Source organism: Trichechus manatus, unplaced genomic scaffold (assembly GCF_000243295.1).
Source record: "Trichechus manatus latirostris isolate Lorelei unplaced genomic scaffold, TriManLat1.0 scaffold00072, whole genome shotgun sequence".
In the NCBI taxonomy this organism is placed as follows: domain Eukaryota; kingdom Metazoa; phylum Chordata; class Mammalia; order Sirenia; family Trichechidae; genus Trichechus; species Trichechus manatus.
In genome coordinates this window covers 1,965,332-1,973,431 of record NW_004444008.1, presented here as the reverse complement: position 1 = coordinate 1,973,431, position 8,100 = coordinate 1,965,332, and the positions used below count along the sequence as shown (strand labels likewise).

Here is an 8,100-nt window from a genome sequence, read left to right as displayed (position 1 = left end):
GCCCCGCCCCCGGCGCGCCCAGGCTGCGCCTCCCCCTCCCGTGCCTATGAAACGCGAGAGCGCCCCGCGGCGCCAGGCATCTCCCGGGCCACGCCCCCGGCCCCGCCCCCTTCCCGGACAGGACCCCCTCCGCGCCCCCCGCCACACTGTCCCCCCGGGAGCCCCGAGCCGATCCCGTAGTGCGAGTTCGCCGGACGGCCTACTTTTCCAGGACCCCCTCCCTGCCTAGTAGACCCCTCCGTGGCCCCCGCCCCGTCCCGCCGCCCGGACGTGGCGACTTTGGGGGGCAGTATAAAGGCCGAGGCGGGGCGGCCGAGCTGAGACGTGGCGCGCGCCCTGGGCCCAGGTACGTGCTGTCCCGGCGGGCGGGGGCAGGCCCGGGCACCGGACCCGGAGGGGTGATCTTGCTCTTCAGGGTGGCATCCTCCCTGCGAGGTCTTGGAGGGCCGGTTGGGGCTTTGGTCCGGCTCACGCGGGTCGACTTCGGGAGTGAAATGAGGGACGGGCACAGAGCAGTCCCCGGGTCGCCCGCCACGCCGCGCGTAGCGACAGCAGTCGCGTTTGGACAGGGTGTCCGTCCAATTCTGGGGCAAAGAGGACTTGTTACTGCGCTGTTGCGGGATCTTCCCGCCTGATCGAGAACTCAGGTGAGAGCCTTGTCACTGGGAAGCAAAACACGTACCCCGCAGACGCCTCCTGTCACCTGATCTTTGTGGCAGCTTGTCCACTGGGCGGGCATGCGGAGTTGGGGCTCGGCCGCTGCATGTACACCCGTGGAAGGGTGTGCGGGGACGTTGTCGCGGTGAGAGCGCGCGTAAAACTGCGGTGTGGAGCCAAGGGCCGGTGTAGCCCTTCGGAGGTGGGGGGCGGTCCCCTCACTACTCCGTCTCGGCCGCCGAGGGTACCTGGGAGGCTCCCTTGCAGAAGGACAGACACGAATGCCCCCCAACTCTGCGCCCTCCTAAGCGCCATAAGGATGTCCCCATGGACCTGACCACTGGCGGTGGGGGGCTGGGAGCGTTCCAGTGTGTCCATAACAGTCCCATTGAGCTCAGATATAAAAAATCATCCCTGCGCGACTGTTTCCTAGCCCACACAGCAGCAGACCCAAGAGATGGTTAGTAGAAGTACAAATTGCCATCCGTGTGTCCTTATTTTCTAGAAATGTTTTAATAGAAGAATTAAACGAAAGCACATCTGGGCGTTTCCATCAAGCCCAGGCCAAATGCGCAGTCTCTGGCCCTGGTGTAGGGGCTGTCCTGAGCCCTGGAGGCCTCCCTGGGGTTTCCACTGCAGGGCACCCACCCGGGAGGAATGTCCTTAAGCTCCCGGGCCCCATGGAGGGAGCGCCCATCTGTGTCTGAGGACTCGGGTGAAGAGCTTATCCCTGCTCCGGGGCCTCAGGCACGAGGTGCTGCGGCTCGCTCTTGCCATTCCTGTGCTTACGTGGCGCAGAGGCCTCGGAGGCTCCCGGGCGGAGGAGGCGGGCCGAGGCCTCGCGCTGCTCCTGGAGGGAGGAGAGGAGGAGACGCCAGCCGAGCGCGAGCCCCAGAGCCCTTGGAGGGGTGGGTGGACCTGGAGTCTCCAGCTGCCAGGTGAAGGGAGACCGAAACTAGGGCCCAAATGTATTAGGGAATCGTTGTCCTTGCCTCCAGTTTAAAGGCAGTTAACACTTAAAAAAAAAAAAATCTTGGCATATAGACCTCAACAGAGGGAAGAAAACAGCTTCGCAAGCCACAGCCCAGGGCGGCTGATCAGTGATAACCTTTCCCTCCATGAGTTATGTAACCGGGGGTGTTTGTGCGCGCGGAGGGCGGCTCCGTCCTGCTGTTCACCGGCTGCTCGGAAGCATCTTCAAAAGGTGTACACTTCAGTGATAACAAATTACAAATTGCTAATAAGCAGGCAAAGGAACGGAATTACAGCTGTCAATTGTATAAGTACGTCAAATCATACGTTATTATATGTGTATCATAAATAATTATAAATTATCCTGGAAAGCCCATCATTAGTTTGATGTGAGATGGCCTAAATTGAGGTCATATTGTGTAACTTTTTTTCGTTCAAGTTCTGGAACTTTCCTGGGCTTTGGTTTCGCAGTCTGGTGCTTAAACACACCTGGCAGGAACTTTGTAAGCCCTAAATGAGAAACCGGGTAGGTAGTAGGTGACTCCGAGGGAAGGCTGACCTGGGATCCAGCACCTAAGTAAACTCTCTGCAGATAGTTATTTTGAAGTACGCACAGGTGTTTCTTTTTTCCAGATGAAATCTTTTTTCCTTGTAAAGTCACGAAAGAGCTACTTAAACTCTTTACATTGTAAAAGCAAAGTGATCTTTTTTAAACAAAAATGTCTCCTCCTCACAAATGAGGTCGTAGTTCCCAGTGCTGTTCTAGGGGAGGCAGACCTGTGATGGAAGAGAAGGTGAAAGTGATGAATTCTGGGGGTCTGATCTGTGTGACTTGAAAAAGGCCATCCATTTCCTGATTCACCTCCAGTTCTTCTTGAGAACCTGAACCTTCCCTGAGTCTGGGGACTAATTAACCGATTTCCGCTTGTCTCTGCCCACCTCCCTTGTGCTTCAGCCCCAGCCTGCTCTCAGGACTGCCACTTGGACGCCTGGGACCGTGTGGAGCTAGAGACCCCCAGCTAGAAGAGGCCCAGCTTCTACAGGGGGCACGAGCAACAGTGGAGGGAAACCTGTGATGTCGAATAAAACGGCATTAAAATCATGAACCTCGGTCCTGAAACATCGGCCTGGGACACGGACCTTCGTTGTGGCTTTTCCGTGAATGAACCGGGAGGCTCACAACACTTGTCACACGCAGCTATTCTCCCTTGACACCTGTTTTCTTTCTTCTACCTCCACGGCATTTTAGAGGGGGAAAACCTGTGTGGTCACCTGGTCAACCCCATCGATTTTTTTTTTTAATGTGGGTAAACTGAGGCCCAAAGGCATGACACTGTCTCTCCAGGACTGGCCAAGGCTGCTGTGGCTCGCAGATACTCAGTCCCTGGGGGAGCCACGGTTCCATGGCGGCAGCTTACGTCTGATGCTCTGCAGCCTGTCGACAGCTGAAGACTCTCCTGGTGGGGGGAGTTCAGGAAGCAGCCCCCCTACGCAGGCCCCTGGAGTTACCCCAGGAGACACTCCCCCTTCTAGCAGTGTAGCCCAGCTCCTTGGCAGAGTCAAACAGGCCAGTTTTATAGAAAAAGAGCAGTTCAGAAGCTAAAGCAGAATGGAAAGAAGATACAGCATTCCGTGTCAGCTGCATGTGAGTTGACGCCAACTTATGGAGCCCCCACGTGTGTCAGAGTTGAACTGTGTTCCACAAGGTTTCCAATGGCTGATTTTTCAAAAGTAGATCACCAGGCCTTTCTGCCAAGGCACCTCTGGGTTGGCTCAAACTGCCAATTTTTCAGTTAGCAGCCAAGCATTAACTGTCTGCACCACCCAGAGGCTCCAGAGAGTATTGATTGCAAATGTGAGAATGAGCGTAGACAGCATGGTGCCGAGTGAGTCTTCTGGTCCTTAACCTGAAGGACAAGGCCGCCTCCCGTCCCTCCGCCAGCCTGTGGCCAAGGCCGGACAAAGATGCTCTGTCCACGTCACTCTCTGGGGCTCCCACTTGGGATGCAGCCTCGAAAATTGTCCAGAGTCGTCCTAGCATAGGGGTGAACTTTGCATGAGAGTGAAACAGTCATTAGTTTCTTAAATAAGAGAGTATTTTCTACAGCGGGGTTCCGCACACCCTGCTTACACCATGCTCCGTGAACATCTGTGTAAACTTGTGCTAACTGCTTGCGATTCAATTTGTTTTGGTAATATTTTAGTCAAATTAATATCAGATTTGGCATCCTGGGTGACCACCCGTATAGCCCACCCCTTAACCCAGTGCTGCTTGTGTCTGGAGGCCCCTCGTGGCCCCTTCCCTGACAAGCCCAAGTCTGAGTTTCCACCCACATCCATCCAGGACCCTCTCCATGGTCTCCATGCCTGGACGTGCTTTGCCGCTGTTGACCGACAATGACCTGGCCCTCACCTGGCCCAGGTGAGCTCTGCCCACCTCTGAGCTCTCCTGGACTCAGTCCGCAGGTGAGGACCACATTCCCCACCCTGTGGTCATTCAGGGAAGCAGCCTGGTTGCAGTCCAGCCGCCACGAGCCACAGCAATAACCCAAGGACGCAGGTATCCCACAGGAAGCGCTCGCTCGCAGTAATGGCATTTTCAACAGTTATTGTTTCTTGGAAGAGTTTCTTAATTCGCCTCACTTTCAGCAGGGGCAGTGGTGGTTCCATGGGAGAGCCGGGCTCAATTCCCGGCCAAGGCACCTCTGTCAGAAAGGCTTGTGTGTTGCTGTGATGCTGAACAGGTGTCAGCGGAGCTTCCAGACTAAGATGGACGAGGTAAAAAGGCCTGGTGATCTACTTCCAAAAATCAGCCTATGAAAACACTGGATCACAAGGGTCTGATCTGCAACTGATCATGGGGATGGTGCAGGAACGGGCAGCGTTTTCATTCCATCACGCGTGGGGTCTCCATGAGTCAGGGGCCAACTCACAGCAGCTAACGGCAGCAACTATCAGTAAGAACCTGTTCATAAAATACATTGTATCCTACTTCAGCTGTGTATCCAGAAGACCCAAGTATTCTAGAAATCTTGATGTATTTTTCCTTGTTTTGATGGTTAAATTTCTAAATACATGTTTCTAGCAACCTAATTTCCTTAAAATAAAATCAGTATGCTCAGAATAGCCCAAGTCTTTGCATAAGCATAGTATGGGGAAAGGAAAAAATGCTAAGTTTAAAAGATTTTTGGAAGACCCAGAGGAAGTACAGAGGGTTTGTGGCAGGGAGATAAGCATCCTTAGGGCTCACTGAATTCTATTTTCTGTCATCGAGCTGTGCACACACCTCGAGTATCTATAAGCAGAGAATGGCAGTGCTTTTTCAATAAATATGTTTGATACTTGTTCATCAATGTTCTCTGTATTCCTCTGTCTTTGGAACTAGAGCTGTGAGGACAAACACGTAGCTTTGGAAATATATTTTCAAAGTTATTCATGCATCTTAGAATCAGAAGCACAGTTCCTCTGCCTTGCTGTACTTCATCATTTACCAGCAGGATTAATTTGTAATGAGTTTGAGCTCAATTAAAAGGATATCTATCAAGTGAAATTAACAATAGGCAGAACGTCTCCTGAAGCAAACAGGAAAGGGAGCTGTTGGGCGTGCGCTCCTCTGTGGAACCCCACTGTCACCGTCCTGATTCCGACCGTCAGTTTCTGTCCCAGAAGGTGACACCTCTTCTTGTCCCCCCGTCCGCAGACCGTCCACAGCACTACACCACGGTGATTATTCCCCAGACAGCACCCGTCATCCTCAGTAACACACCCGATGGTATCTGAATTGCAACCCACCTGACTTTATTATTTTTCTTCCCTCGCAGCTGGGTGTGGCCATGTGTTCACAAAAATGGACACAATATGGATTCCCAAGATGCGAAGATTACTCCTGTCCCCGCTCTCCCACTTGTGCATTATCCTGACCCCAGCCACCCCGTGGGGGTTTCTGCCTCTGGCTGCAGCCCCCCAGAGTCAGACCTTACACACCAGAAGGACTCTCTTCCTTCAGAGTGACTGCCCGGCGCAGCCATTCTCCGGCCTCCCAGCACCCAGAGCTGGGCCTTCGAAAGTTAGGAGTCTGTCCTTCCAGCCCCTCTCACTGCCCCGCTGGATTCAGTGGGTCCCTAATTCACTAGAATGACTTGCAGAACCATGGGGACTGCTCACAGTTAGCCAGCCATTACAACCAGAAAGGACGCAAATGGAGAGACGCAGGGCTCCGTCCGGGCGAGGTCCGGGCCCGGGATTTCCATTGTCCCCAGGCACGTGCCACCCCCTCGCCAATCCAGGAAGCCAACTGCTTCCGTGTTGAGGGCCTTTCGTGACAGTGCAGAATCATGGCTGAGGCCTCAACGCGCACACATGGTTGACTGAATCAATGAAAATGCATGACTGATTGCATCCTGCTCCCTCCCTTCCTGAGGCCTATTGCCAGGTGTGGTGTTAGAAAACCAAAAAAACCCAAACCCGCTGCCATCTGGTTGATTCTGACTCATAGTGACCCTATAGGACAGAGTAGAACTCTCGCATAAGATTTCCAAGGAGCAACTGGTGGATTCAAACTGCAGACCTCTTTGTTAGCAACCTAAGCTCTTAACCACTGAGCCTCCAGGACCCCGGTGTGGTGTTAGGGGCTGCCAACACATTTGCACAAGTTTAAGTGTGGCCTGGCTGTTTTAGAGGGGCTCTGGTGCCTCAGTGATTAAGACCCTGGCTGCTCACCAAAAGGTCAGCAGTTCGAATCCACCAGCTGCTCCTTGGAAACCTTATGGGACAGTTCTGCTCTGTCCTGTAGGGTCGCTATGAGTCAGAATCCATGGCAATGGGTTCGGTTTTCGTTGGCTGCTTTAAAAGCGCAAAGACACCTTGATTGCTTGAGAAATTCCAAGGGTAATTTTTCAGGAAACCAGGGACAAAGACCAAATCAAGTTCTCTGCCCCACAGGCCATAAACGCTCTTCTGTGGTGCCAAGAAAATGTAAGGTGAGTGAGACACCGAGAAAGGCGTCCCGGAAGGGGCAGACAAGCAGGAGTCATCCTTCTTTCCCTCCCTCCTCCCTCTTGACTCCTGCCCTGCAATTGGCTGTGACGGTTGAAATTCCAACGGCCACCGTGGACTGTACAACAGCTTGGAGGAGGTAGGCCATGAGCCATGATGGGAGAGCCCCACGAGAAGCCCAAACCCCCGATGCTTCAGCCCTGGACTGCCTCTCCCCAGACTTCACAGCACAGGAAAGAACCCGCTGTCCATTCTGTTTAATCCACCGAGTTTCTGTCCTTAACAGCAGAGTGCAGTTCCTAGCTGGCGGAGGGCACAAGGCACCTCAGATCTGACACCCCTGCGGCTTTGCCTCCTACAGCGCCCTCGCACAGCCCTCTCTCCCATCCCTGCCCCACCCTGTGTTCCCGCCTCCAATAAAGTCCATCGTGCACCATGTGCCGGGCACTCAGCTAAGCGTTAAGAACTGTTATGGGTGGAGTTGTGTCCCCCCAAAAGATGTGTTCAAGTCTAAGCCCAGTCCCTGTGAACGTGACCCTGTGTGGAAGGAGGGTCTTTGAAGAGCTTAGCAGTTAACGTGAGGTCAGACTGGACTAGCGGGTCCTGATCCCATCCGAGTGGTGTCCTCGTAAGAGGAAGAGGACAGACAGACACAAAGGGAAATGGCCACCTAGTTGGAGGCATCCGTTGGAGTTAAGTGTCTGCCAGCAATGGACACCAAGGATTGCCAGGAGCCGCCAGGGGCTGGAGAGAGGCGTGGAGCAGCACCTCCCTCAGAGCCCCAGAAGGAATGACATGGCCCACACGCTGATTCGGGCTCCAGCCTCCAGAACTGTGAGACAGTACATTTCTGTTCCCTCAGCCGCCCCTTTGGGGTGCTTTGTTGCAGCAGCTGATGTTAGGAAACCAAGGTGGGAACAGAATGGAGACAAGCAGACCGTCCCTGCTCTCTTGGCAATCAGCCGAGGGGGTGAGGCAGGGATACCTGATAAGTGAGTGACCCCCCACAAGTGTGTCAGGATAAGCACCGATGAGTACTATCGAGGACAAGTAGAGGGGTGTCTGGTTTAGTGTGGGGAGTCTGAAGGGCATCACGAACAAGTGGCACCGCAGCTGACGTTGAGAGAGGACCATGTCTAACAGGGAAAATGGAGGGATGGGGCAGTGGGGAGCAAGATTCTAGAGCACAGTGGAAATGTTCATCAGCTCGAGAATTTAATTCATACACCCAACCCACCCAAACCCCCTGCCGTTGAGTTGACTACGACTCACAGGGCCCTAGAGGACAGAGTAGAACTGCCCCATAGGGCTTCCAAGGCTGTCATCATTACGGAAGCAGACTGCCACATCTTTCTCCCTCAGAGCGGCTGGTGGGTTCGAACTGCTGACATTTTGGTAATCAGCTGAGTATTTTAACTCCTACACCACCAGAGCTCCTAATTCCAACACACTTGTTAAATATTAATGATCCCATTT

The 8,100-nt window shown here is 53.6% G+C and overlaps 1 non-coding gene across 1 annotated transcript; it reads left to right on the top strand.

Annotated features, from left to right (window-relative positions):
- Positions 1-2,422: 2,422 nt before the first annotated feature.
- LOC111821242 (small nucleolar RNA SNORD123) lies at positions 2,423-2,492 on the top strand. Its single transcript, XR_002824680.1, has one exon. It is a non-coding gene; the product is annotated as a small nucleolar RNA SNORD123 (small nucleolar RNA).
- The last annotated feature ends 5,608 nt before the right edge of the window (positions 2,493-8,100 follow it).